Consider the following 14,439-nt stretch of genomic DNA (forward strand, 5'->3'; position numbering starts at 1 on the left):
TTAAATAGGTTACAGTATATCCTAGATACAATATATGTGTGCAGAACCGAACAGTTTTTTGTTGCACAGGGAGAATTGAATTCAGAAGGTAGAAATAACACGGGAAGAAAAACAAAAATGCGAGCAGTTTATATTCATTTCCCAGTGTTCTTTCTTTGGGTGTAGCTGCTTCTGGCCATCTTTGATCAATTAAAGCTCTCTTTATCGAAGAGATCCACTTCCATCAGAATACATCCTCAAACAGTATCGTTGTTGAGGTATATAATGATCTCCTGGTTCTGCTCGTTTCACTTAGCATCAGTTCATGTAAGTCTCGCCAGTCCTCTCTGTATTCAGAACAATAATATTCCATAACATTCATATACCTTACTCAATCATTCTCCAATTGATGGGCATCCATTCATTTTCCAGCTTCTAGCCACTACAAACAGGGCTGCCACAAACATTTTGGCACATACAGGTCCCTTTCCCTTCTTTAGTATCTCTTTGGGGTACAAGCCCAGTAGAAACACTGTTGGATCAAAAGGTATGCACAATTTGATAACTTTTTGAGCATAGTTCCAAATTGCTCTTCAGAACGGCTGGATGTGTTCACACTTCCACCAACAGTGTATCAGTGTCCCTGTTTTCCCACATCCCCTCCAACATTCTGCATTATCTTTCCCTGTCAATCTGACAATCTGACAGGTGTGTAGTGGTATCTCAGAGTTGTCTTAATTTGCATTTCTCTGATTAATAATGATTTTGAGCATATTTTCATATGTCTATAAATAGTTTCAATTTCTTCGTCTGATAATTGTCTGTTCATATCCTTTGACCATTTTACGATGATCAAAACTGATGGATGTGGCTGTCTTCAACAAAGAGATGATTCAATTGTTCAATAATTAAGAAAGCCTTCTACACTCAGAGAGAGGACTATGGGAACTGAGTGTGGAACACAGCATAGCATTTTCACTCTTTTTGTTGCTGTTTGCTTGCATTTTGTTTTCTTTCTCAGGTCCCCCCCCCCCCCACTTCTGGATCAGATTTTTCTTGTGCAGCAAGATAACTGCATAAATATGTATACATATATTAGATTTAATATATATTTAACATTTATTGGACTACTTGCCATCTAGGGGATGGGAGGAAGGAAGGAAAAATTTGGATCAGAAGGTTTTGCAGGGTCAATGTTGAAAAATTACCCACCTGTGTTTTGTAAATAAAAAGCTTTAATTTAAAAAAAAAAAAAGGTAGTAAAGATACTAAGTAACAGAGATAACCTTGGATATAATTTCAACTAAGTGTGGACAGTCACCACAGACAGGTACCAAGATATAAACTAAAATTAATTAGCACCAAAATGGGAGAACTAAAAAAAGACTATAATCTCCCCTCCTCCCCCTACTTTACCTAATAGTATAAAGTAGATGTAATGAGTCCTCATTTGTGTCTGATTTTTAGATATAACAGATATTTAGGAGACTTTGATAAAAGGTTAATAAAAATTCTTAACTTAGATGCTGTCATTTTCAGAAGTTGGTAGATGCTAGATATGCAGAGTAGATATGACTCCTTAAAAAACTGGTTTGTTTTGTGATATGTATTGTGAGGGGTGGGTATTCGGTTGGTCAGGTCTTGTTTACAACACATTGGTATTATAAACCCTGGGGGGGGGGGGGAAACTAAAAAATTAAAGTTAGTGATATAACTACTTTTATTACTTGCTATAAATGATAGATGCATTCATTGCAAACCAATAAAAAGAAATTAAACACTCCAATTTTTAACTTCTTCTATAACTCTGAAATGTAATATAGCTTTGATACATGTAACTTTTTAAGTCACCCTTGTACCAAAAATTGACTATATGCATCAAGAATGTTTAATAAAAGTTTGTTCCATTTATTATTTATCAGTTTGAGTCTAAATTAGTATAGTCTAGTGCTACCAACCAATTGAGTTTACCAAGCTTCATTTAATCAATTAATTTAGAGTAACAGTCAATTTAAAATAGTTTAAATCCCAGCTCCTTCTTTCTTGGTATGACCCCAGGACCTTTCCTGATGAATTTAGGCCATCATCAAACAACACATAATAAGCAGATGAGTTGTGGAGGCAGCAGAATATGAAACTGTTAGGTCCTCTAGCTACTTTGGTCATCATGGGGAGAAAGAATATAGGAAGAGTTTAGGCTATCTCCAAGACACCTTCTTAGAGTTTGTTCATTAACCCAGTCCTACTATAAGTATTTTTGTTATTTGACAAAGGTGAGATATTCTCAGCACAGAACCACCTCATCATCTAATAGTCAAAAGACTTAAGGTCAAGAGACAACGTATTTATCCAGTGTACATGAAAACTTTAAAAAGCTCAACTAGAGCAGAGCACAACAGCTGTAGCGTAGGAGGATTAGAGGATCCACAATTCAATTATCTTTAGAGTAATAACTATTTAGGGAAAACATCTTCTAAAATGCCCTACATATACACACCCACTAACACTTTCTACATATTATACACAATTAGCAAATTATATACACAGTTCTGTGAGTCTATCTGTACCTAAATTCTTTATCAAGAAAACAATGACAAAACAGATCATGAAGTTTAAAAAATGTGACTCTAAAGTATCTGTAAACTATTCCCTTCACTATCTCCTTCTGGATATGGTTTTCATTAACCCTCCAAAGGACTTTCACTTCTAAATAACTATTTCCAAATGATCCTATCCCTACAGTCTATATACTTTTGTGTAAATCTTCTTTTGGTGGCTATCTGCCAATTGTTTAAAGAATTGTTTACTTATAACTTATTAAAGCTGAACAAAAGTGAACCCTCCTTTTCTACAGTACCTCCAAGTCAGATAAATTATGTTCCTAGGTCTTAGGCACAGTGTTGTGGTCAGGCTTGAAGACACAACTACTAGTTTTTGGCTAGTCATGTATGATTATCTATTGCAGATTTTAGAGGAGAGTATTTCACAAAGCTTACAAAAAGGAAAGATAGGATCCCATGGCCTAAGTTTCTACAGAGAAGCTAGCTCAGAAGAATGGTATCTAATCACAACATGATTCTAATAAGGAAGAAAGGAGGATCTGTGAAAAGAGACAAATAGAAACAGATAGGGCTATACGGTTCTAAGAGCACAGACTACAGTTTAAAGACTCCACCACAAATCCTGGTTTGGCCACTTCCTTTTACGATCTTGAACAAATTATTTAATGTTGCTGGGCTGATGTTTTCTTTTATAAAATGAGGCATATGGAGTAGGTGATTTCTGAGTTCCCTTCCAACTAAGAGAAAATCAAATGCTTCTTTTGAGTCAAAGGCAAATATTTGAATTGTGACTAAGTCCTACAATATGCTCAGAACAGCTCTTTGATTCATCATAATCCAGGTTTTAACTCAATTCAAAACATTAAGTGCTTACTATGTTTAGGAGACTGTATTGGGGATATAGGATAACATGCATTTGAAGGCATCACTTACAAAAAAGAGACTAAGAACTGTGAACCTGTGCAGTATAAACTAGTTTTTAAAATAGAATTAAAATTAAATATTTCAAATATATAAAAGTTTATCAAACGAGACATTTTGATAAGTAATGTAGAAAGGGAAATTCTATCAAATACTATGTTTTCCCTACTCACATGAAGACAGCCATGTACCATAAGTCCAATTCACAGCTAAAAAAGAATTCTCTAAAACCTGTCTGATGTGAAGTCATTGTCTATAGCTTTCAGTGGGGCAAACCAAATATTGCTCCATTTCATTTTGGGATACAGAATTCTAGTTGTTAGGAAATTTTCTTTATAATAAATCTAAATTTCTCTATTTAAATTTTATCCCATTCATCCTGTTTCTGTCTTCTCAAACCATGCAAAACAAATCTCATCTTCCTTCCAGATAATATTCATTCAAATATTTCAATAGATTTATCATGTTCTCTCTTAAGCATACTCTTCTTCAAACTAATCAATCTTATTTTTTCTTTAATTGATCCTTACATGGTACAGACTTAAGGACCTCCATCATCTTGGTTGCCCTGCTCTGGATTCTCTCCATTTTATCTACATCATTCTGAAAATGGAGGGTCTATAACTGAACACAATACTTTCAACACTGAGCAGAATAGCCTATGGGGAACTAATTCTTTCCTAATCCAGGCTAAAAAAAGTTAGCTTTTGGAGAGATTCCTGATGATAGTATTGACTTGATAAAGGCATCTATAGATCATCTGCTTATCAAATTTAAAAATGACACCAAGGTGGAAAAGATAACTGACATGTTGTATGACAATCAGGATTCAAAAATACCTAAGACAGGCTAGACTACTGAGCCACATCCAATAAGACTAAATTTAGTAGGAATAAATGTAAAGTCTCATTTAGTCTCAAGATATCAACTTTTACAAAGGGACCTGGCTAGCTGTACTGACTTTGAATTACACTTAGGTAAAGTAAAAAAGAAACAAAAGTTAAAAGCTCATAATCCAAGCTGCTATCCTGTTTTTGTGTAAGACAAAAGGATAGCTTCTTCTACAAGCTAGGTTAGATGAGCTCAGTTCCATAGTCCACTTTGCTTCCTATTTTGTCTACTTTGTCATATTTTTCCCTCCCAATTTAGTTTACTTTGTCTTCCTATTTATCCCAACAACAAGACTAGAAATATATACATTATATATAACACGTAAAAGGAGAGTGATAGCTTGGACTAATGATATATAATAATAAGCTTGATCTTCTGCATTGCTTTCAGCAGGGCTTACCCTACCCAACTTTTTAAGATGTGGGAAGCTAAAGCAGGTATGGTAGAAGTTTTTAGAATGACTTGTTCTTGATAAGTAGGCTTTTCTATTCAATAATTTCTAACAGACTGAGTGAAGTTTCATTCATTAGAGTAGCAAACTATAGACACACTCTACTTGATGCAGTTAAATCAAACTTATTACATAATTTGGGATTAGTTTTAAGAAATAACACAACTTGAAAAATATAAATATATAAGAAAAGGGTGAAAAAATCACAAACTAGGAAAATACCCTTTTGTAGTTAAATTGATATCTAGCTGACATTTTTTAGTAGGAAAATGATTACACTTATGGGCTGCTTACCACATCAGAATATAAGATCCTCAAGGTCAAGGGCTATATCTTTTATCTTCATATTCCCAATTCTTAGTATAGTATATAGTATAGTAAGCAGGCACTTAATAAATGTCTACTGATTGATAACAACTTTTCATCTGAATGAACAACTTTACTGGTCCTGTTTATTTAGCACTTCTTCGGTTCAAAAGAAATTATTCATGGACCACAGATGTCTTAAATACAAGGTCTTAATACTTATATAATTATATTGAACTTCTAGTCAAAGAACTGAGCTTCCTAAGCTATTGTTATATTTTATGCCAACAAAGTAAAATAATTATTTCATTAGGTAATGCAAAGTCAAGAAAATTTCAAATGGAATTCAAAACATTAACAGGACAACTTGAATTCTATCTACTCAGAGTTTATATGTTTGTTTTAAAGTGCAGTTTTGGTTAAAACTTTTTAGGAAAAAAATTCTGTCTATACTGGCTTAAATCTGATTAGATCTCAGATATCATGAAAAAGGCACTATTTATTATAAATCATATGATCAGATAGGTAATAGGAATTTCTGACTAATACACAGTAAATTGATAGCTAATTTTCAAAAAAGTAAAACCTTTACAAATTGGGTAATTTTGTTACCCACTGACAAATTGTCATCTACTGACAATGAGTTCAGAGCACAAAGAGGCCTAGAAAGTATGTCAGAGAGGAATAAAAAGGCAAGGGATATTGAGCCCCCAAATGACAAAAGATTAATGAGAAGGCATGATAGATTTCTTCTAAGTTGCCCCAGAGGATAGAAATGTGTGAAAGTCATCTCTGTAAGTAATAACTTTACTTGAAAAAAATCTTCAAGTTAACTACCTTTATCTTCTTTCTCCTTTCTTTCATAAATTCATTTAAATTGGGGGTTCTTAAACTGGGGTTCACAAACTAATTTTTTTGAATATTTCAATAACTATATTTCAACATAATTCCAATTTCTCTGTAATCCTATGTATCTTATTTTATTCACATAAAAATATTCTGAATCTATAGACTTCACAAGATTGCCAAAAGATATCCATGACCTTAAAAAAAAAAAAAAAGAAAAAAAAAAGGATCACAGTTTGGGAGGGAAGAGGAGGAAAAAAGAATGGATCGATTCAAAGTAGTCTGGAGAAGCAGAGTCAAGATGGTGGAATAGAAGGAAGGAAAGTAGTTGAGCTACATCTACAACTCTATAAAACATCTATAAAATGCGTAAGACTGAATCCTGATGGAGAGATCCAGAAAAGTCACAGTGAGTTTTTTGTCTGACCCAGAAGAAGACAGTGGAGACAGGGTTGGGATAAGGGGTACTCTTATGGGTAAAATGCTCCAATGCCTGAGGAAAGTCTGTCCCTCAGTACAAAAGGACATTCCAGAACCATACTGGGGTATCCCAGACCCACATGAGGACATTTTAAAGCATGCCAATCAGCACTTACTACCCAGTCCCTGATCTCAAGAGAAAGGGATTTATACACAGCAATAGTGTTCTTGAAAGAGAAGTCCTGAACTGCATACCAAGAAAGGAAGAAGCTGGCAGCAGTATTATGGCTCAGACTCCAAGCTCAGAGTAGAGTCTCACTTCCAGTTTCTAGTCCAGCCTGAAGATGAACAGCCAAGGCAGGAAATAAAGACCATAGGGAAGCCTACAATTCTGCTACTCTGAACCAGACTTTTCCCACCATTTCATAGGGGTGGAATCCAGAATAGTCTACTCTTGCAAAGAGCCAAATCTAGGTTATGAACTTGTAATGCTTGGGGGGAGGAATCAGATCCCTTAGTAAACACTGGAAATTTGCAAGTCCCCAGGCTGTTCCTGAGTTCTTGGAACAATATAACACACAATACCCCCAAAGAAAGCAAAAACAGGACCAGGTCAGAACTTCCCTCCACATGATTGGCAGAGCTCAGCCCTAATATCAAATTCAAAGACAGGAATCAGTTTAGAAGAATGAGCCAGAACATCCCCAATACTATTATGGTGGAAAGGATACTCAAGACACAGATGTAGAAGAGAATGAATCCAAAATATTTTAAAGTGATACTTCAGGGAAAAAAAAAAAAACATAGGTTGAGAGAAATATTTTATTTTTTCTCAGCAGCAAGTAGAAATAAAGAATACTCTGGTCTCTAATTGGTAAACCAATTTTGAATGAGCAGATCCTATTTGATCCCATCCTGTTGTCTGACTGCTACTGTCCTTTTGGATATCAGGGCTAGGAATAAGGGGCAGCTAGGTGGTGCAGTGAATAGAGCATCAACCCAGAAGTCAGGAGGACCTGAGTTCAAATGTGATCTCAGACACTTAATACTTCCTAAACTTATGACCCTGGGCAAGTCACTTAACCCCAATTGCCTCAGCAAAAATAAATAAATGAACGAATGAATAAAAATAGAGCTAGGAACAGGCTACATATTCTGCCACAGTCACAGGTTTTCTTTTTTGCCTCTTGTCCCAATGTGGTTCTAGACTATCTTTGGCTCCTCCTTGCACAATTGTCACTCTGAAATTAATTTTGTGACCTGCTGTGGCTCTGACAGGCTCCAATTCATCTCAAATCTCATTTAAGTCTCTCTAGTTCCTATGCCTGATTGCTGAGTGGGAGGACCACTGGAGAACAGCCATCACCATGCCCTGCTTTCTGTCTTCCTATGCAGTGACCTACAGAGAGTTGATCCTGCTCTTCTGCCTACCTCATATAGGGATCTCACATAAGATTTACAAGATGTCATGTTGGAGGATGGCTCCTGCCTTTCTTTCCTCTATTTGAGAGCCTATTGGTTCTGTCTTGAATGCTGTTCCATTTATGCCTTTTCAGTTTTTTTTTCAGGCATTCAAGGGAGAACTGAACGCCTTTAGGCCCTTTTATTTCACCACATTAACCAAAATATATATATTTTTAAAAGGTACATTGGACATTCCCTATCTTGCTCTTAAAAACTCAAAAAACCCCTCAACAAATTGTTTTGTTCTTATGCCCAGTCCTTTAATTTTTTCCCTTGTAAATTAGACTGTTTCCATTAGAAAGATTCTCCCCATTCTTGCATTAAACGATTATCAACAACACTTATTTGAAAAATAGTTTTAAAAAAACCCAACTGACAAAACAAGTAGATATTGGACGAAATGCTCATTGCAAAAAGAAAGTCTGAGGAAAATGTACAATGATCAGGTAACCACAGAAGTAAAACCTACAGATCCTCATCGGAGGAAAAAAGCCCACAGCTATCTAAAAAGCACAGTTAAAAGACAGAATGAACTAAGATAACAGTAATCACAGGTCCGGCAAAGTTGAAAACACAACTAAAAATGGTGACATAATAAAATTCATGAAATTTGATTAAATAATTCATAAAAGGAACAAGTCATATCCTTGACAATAAGCTAGAAAGCCGTAAATTGATCACCTAAGTTATTTATGCAAGGAACAAGAGTGTTAATGTTCTAGGATAGCGATTCCAAACTTACAGTTCACTAAACCATGAAATACTGGGATCTTATTACAAGGAGTCTTAAATAAAATTAATATAGCAGCTAAGCATATCATTTTGGTATTTAACAAAACAAAATACACATCAATGATTTCCTATTTTCAATGTTTCATTTGCCGAAGAGGGTTTTTTTTAGCTTTTAATTTTTTACAATGCAACATGGACTTTTCTTTTGTTGAGACTCCCCTCTTAGGGGATGAGTGATAGTAAGCCCAAGTTCTCAGTTGTTTACTCCTACATTTTGAGGTCCTTTAAAAGGAAATATCCATTTAAACTAAAATAAGATTATGACACAATGGAAGGATAAAATGAGTTAGAACTGGAAGCATTTACTTTTTTTCAAATTAATGAATACTAATAGTGAAATCACAGAATATATACATCATAAGAAATTTAGAGCTGAAAAGGATTTTAGGAGGTCATCTATTCTAACTCCTTGTTTCACAGATGAAGAAAGTGAAGACAAGAGAGTCAAGTAACTTGCCCTAGGTTTCCTGAGTATAAACAAGACAAGATTGGAAATCCAGAGATAGCACTACATTAAACTACTGCTTTTTTGTGGGAAGGGGAGAAGGTGGTGAGCGTAACTTCTTAAAAAGAAGTCTTCATAATAAAAATACTAGGAATCATTCATTGTCCAGTATAAAAACACTTTCTAAGTTAATAATTACTGGAGTCAGGCACTGAAATGGAAGAAAGGAGAGGGAGTTGGAATATTTTACAGTAGACTTCATGAAAGGGGGAAATGTATAATCAGCCTAAAAAATAAAGAAGCCAGATCATAAAGAGCTCTCTATATCAGTGAGGAGCCTGTGCACTTTATTCTTTTTTTTTTTAATTATAGCTTTTTATTGACAGAACATATGCATAGGTGATTTTTCAACATTGTCCCTTGCACTCACTTCTGTTCCAACTTTTCCCTTCCCTTCACCTCCTCCCCTAGATGGCAGGTAGTCTCATACATGTTAAAGTATATCTTAAATACAATATATATGTACAGATTGGTACAGTTCTCTTGTTCTGTGCACTTTATTCTAAAGATAATAAGGAACCACTAAACCTTCTTTAACTGAGAAATGAAGTTTATATTTGTACTTGAGAAATATTAATCTGTGTACATGTTTAACCTATATTGGATTGCTTGCTATCTTGACAGGGAAGGAGGGAGAAAAATTTGGGAACACAAACTTTTGCAAAGGTGAATGTTGAAAGCTATCTTTGCATGTATTTGGAAAAATAAAGCACAACTGAAAAAAATAGAAAGAAAAAATACTAATTCAGTAGCTATATAGAGATTGGATTGGAGAGGTTATGGTAAAGGGGGATTAATCAGGAGGCTTTTTCAATAGTCCAGAAAAGAAGTAAAGAAGGCTTGCAATAGTGTGGTTGTGATGTGAGTGGAGAAAAGGGAGTGGGTAAGAGAATTGACATATCATTAGCTACATAGTATAAGAGTACAGACTTGAGGACAACTGCTAGATCACAAGAATGGCTGACTAGAAGAATGTTGGTACTCTCAAAAGAAATAGGGAAATTAGGAGGAGAGGAAGATTTAAGGACAAATATAATTTTCCTGGACATGTTTACTTTGAGACACCTAACATTCAAGGGAGATGTCTAGCAGGCAATTGAAAGAGACAGAAATGGAGTTCAAGAGGGAAACAGAGTTGGATTCGTAAGATTGTAAATCAATTGAGAAGAGAATTAAAACAATAAAAGTTGATGAAATGAGATGAGAAAGAAGGTTTGAGGAGGGTAAAAAAGGAATCAGGACAGAGCCATAGGGTATAAGCACTTAACAGGGAAGGACAAAGATGACAATCCTAAACTGAGTAAGGAATAGTTAAATAAGAGAACCAGAGGGGGGAAAAAAAGCAATATTGCAAAAAAGATATAGGATATTCAGGGAGAAAAGGTGACTGACAAGGTCAAATGTGTCATATAGGTTAAAAAAGATGAGAAAAAGAGGAAATACTCTGAGGAAAGAGTATTTGGTTCAGTAATAAAGAGATCACTATCATTGATGATCTCGAAGAGTTGTTTCTAAAGAACGCAGAACATAAGACTTTGAGAAACAAGTGGGAGGTGACACCATAGACAATTAAGCTTTGATAGTGAAAGAGAAAAGATATAGTATGCTAAATTTGAAAAGACGATGGGAAGATTGAATGAGGGTTTTTGTTTAAGGATGAGAGAAAATTAGGCAGGTTTAGAGGTATTAGGGAATCAATCAGTGAATTAGATAAAACTACAAATGAGAGATTTAACATTGATACATATAGACAGTCTTTCATCTTTTTATACCACATTTATATTTATGACTAGATCATGCCTTCTTTCTCATAATGACAGTCCTTGAATTATTTGGAATATATATTTGTCAGTCAATAGGCATTTATTAAGCACCTACTATATGACAGATACTCTTCTAAGTACTGGAGATATGCCATTCATCAAAAAGGGGGCAAATTTTAGTACCTAGGCAAAGAAGTTCACAAATTAAATTTATACGAGCTTACATGAAAACTAGAATCAGTCAGCCTTTAAAGGAGTCAGAAATCAATCAAATATTTATTAAGTATCTACCATGTTTTAGGTACTGTGTTAGATGCCAAACATATATTAAGACAAAGTTTGCATTTTAATGGGAGAAATGACTAAATGTTATGAAGGAGGGAGAAAAGACACAATGAATAAGCTTTTAAATTGAGCTGACTGAAAAAATGTTTTTCACTTAAGGAAACAGAAAAGTTGGGAAAGAGGAAGAATAATGGGTCATTCTGAGATGGCGTTATCTCCAAGTGAAACTATCTTTTAAGAGGCAGCTAGATGTACAGTATTTTGATATAGGTGAGAAAGGCAAAGACAAAAAATAAAAAGATTTAGAAGTCATAAGCAATGGCATGTTAGAGACTATTGCAAGCCTAGTGTCATATTTTCAGTGTGAACATTTACAATTCAGAAATCAGCAATCCCTACAAAAACTGATTAGAGTTATTGTTTTGTTAATTGTCTAGACTTTTTAAAATGATAGGAAACATGTCAATAATGCAGATTTAACTTTAAAATGTCATGTGTACATCTAAATAGAGATAGTTGTTAAACATTTACCAGCACACCATACACAAGACAATAATCCCCACTCCTACTTTCCAACCAACTAACAATGCTGAAGCCACAAAATAAGCTTAGTTCAGAAAAGATGACAAAAAAGAGAGCCTCAAAGGAGCTTGAATTAATCAAAATATCTTACTGAGCTTTGGGGCATGAGGAGCAATATGAAGTACTGAAGAGGGGAAAAAGGCTAAAATTATTGAGTGAGAAGAAACAGTAAAGTGAAAGCGAAAATAGAATAAATTTAATACCTAATAAGTCAAATAGTTATTAAGTGCTTACTTACGCACTAAGCATACAAGTATAAAAAGTAAAACAATTTCGACTCACAGAATTTTAAGGAGATAGTCAAGAATGGAGAAGTTTTAAAGGAAGTCCCTGGATTTAGCAAGAGAGTAGACAACAAAGTCATTTAGAAATGTGCTTTCAACATTTTTACAGTTAAATGTTCCAATAAAGGCCTCATTTTCAAAATATATAGAGAATTGACACTAATTTATAAAAAATCAAGCCATTCTCCAACTGATAAATGATCAAAGGATATGAACAGACAATTTTCAGAGGATGAAATTAAAACTATTGCTACTCATATGAAAAGGTGTTCCAAATCATTATTGATCAGAGAAATTCAAATTAAGACAACTCTGAGATACCACTACACATCTGTCAGATTGGTTAAGATGACAGGAAAAGATAATGACGAATATTGGAGGGGATGTAGGAAAACTGGGATACTGATGCATTGTTGGTGGAATTGTGAATGGATCCAACCATTCTGGAGAGCAATTTGGAACTATACTCAAAAAGTTATCAAACTGTGCATACCCTTTGATACAGCAGTGTTTCTACTGGGCTTATACCCAAAAGAGATATTAAAGAAGGGAAAGGGACCTGTATGTGCAAAAAGTTTGTGGCAGCCCTTTTTGTAGTGGCTACAAACTGGCAAATGAATGGATGTCCATCAGTTGGAGAATGGCTGAGTAAATTGTGATATATGAATGTTATGGAACATTATTGTTCTATAAGAAACGACCAGCAGGATGAATACAGAGAGGCTTGGAGAGATTTACATGAACTGATACTAATGAGCACAACTAGGAGATCATTATACACTTCAACAACAATACCACATGAGGATTAATTCTGATGGAAGTGACTATCTTCAACAATGAGATGAATCAAATCAGTTCCAATTGATCAATAATGAACAGAACCAGCTACACCCAGCGAAAAGATATTGGGAAATGAGTGTGGACCACAACATATCATTTGCACTCTTTCTGTTATAGTTTGCTTGCATTTTTGTTTTTCTTTTCAGGTTATTTTTACCTTCTTTCTAAATCTGATTTTTCTTGTGCAGCAAGATAACTGTATAAATATGTATACATATGTCATATTTAACATATACTTTTACATATTTAACATATATGGGACTACCTGCCACCTAGGGGAGGGAATAGAGGGAAGGAGAGGAAAAGTTGGAACAGAGCAAGGGTCAATGTTGAAAAATTACCCATGCATATGTTTTGTCAATAAAAAGCTAAAAGAAAAAAGAAAAAAGAAAAAAAAGGTACTTTCCAAAGAATGGCTAGGATAGAATCTAGATTCGGAAAATGGGAGCTACGTTCAAGAAGCATGACAGCAAAAAAATAGTAGTGGATGGACAGGTAGAAAGGGCAAAAGATCAAGCAATAAAATTGCATTTAAAATACATGCATGTCTGTCATATATATGTATAATCACATCTTTATTCTGTAATTTGGATTTTTCACACATTCTAACTAGTCTTCTCTTCCCAATTAATCTACATTAATGAAATTTTACTGTATTATTACACAACAAATATTTCCTTGAAAGACACAAGATAATGCAAAAACTATTTTTAAGGTTGACAGTTAACAACTGTTTTATATACATCTAAAAGAGAGAACAATCAAAAAAATCTGACAGTACAGTTCTCTCTCTCTCTTATAGTACAGTGCTAAACCTGGGATAATTACTTATTTGTACCAAAGTATGAGAGTTATTTATTTCTATTAGAAGCTTCTAGGAGTGAAAGAACAATTGAAATAATATGAAACTTCTTGACAGTTTTAGAAAATATTGCTGCTAAACTTATGTGTCTATCGGGGAATGAAGATTTGAAATAAAGCAGAAACCTGTCTCAACTCCGTGAAATTGTAAAGTGGGCTAAAAAACTATCATAAAATGTGGTTGATATATTGAAAATCTGGATTTAAAAATTATACACATTATCAATTTAAAGAGTTTCCCCAATTCTTTTTGTACAGCAAAATGTATACATACATTGTATTTAACATATACTTTAACATATTTAACATGTATTGGTCAACCTGGCATCTGGGAGAGGGGGTGGGGAAAAAGAGGATAAATATTGGAACAAAAGGTTTTGCAATTGTCGATGCTGGAAAATTACCCATGCATATATCTTGTAAATAAAAAGCCATAACAAACAAACCAATAAATAAATAACAATAAAAAAAAAAAGTTTCATCAAAGGGGAAAAATCAAGAATGGCTTAAATTAATCAGTAATGTAAAGGCATATTTTCAGTGATTTGTGATATAGGGAATTGGTGATGAAAGTTCTTTAAGTGAGAACCTTCTTTTGCATATTAAATAATATAAAATAATTTTTTGTAGAATTTAAATCGGTTGTTTCATTTTCAGAGTGACCTTAATTTATACATTGTGATTTGGT

At 34.2% G+C, this 14,439-nt stretch overlaps 1 protein-coding gene across 1 annotated transcript in view; it reads right to left on the reverse strand.

The window, feature by feature from the left end:
* RAB10 (RAB10, member RAS oncogene family) overlaps window positions 1–14,439 on the reverse strand; it is an 87,086-nt gene that overhangs the window by 14,970 nt on the left and 57,677 nt on the right. The window lies entirely within an intron of this gene.

This window comes from Antechinus flavipes, chromosome 2 (genome assembly GCF_016432865.1).
Source record: "Antechinus flavipes isolate AdamAnt ecotype Samford, QLD, Australia chromosome 2, AdamAnt_v2, whole genome shotgun sequence".
NCBI lineage: Eukaryota > Metazoa > Chordata > Mammalia > Dasyuromorphia > Dasyuridae > Antechinus > Antechinus flavipes.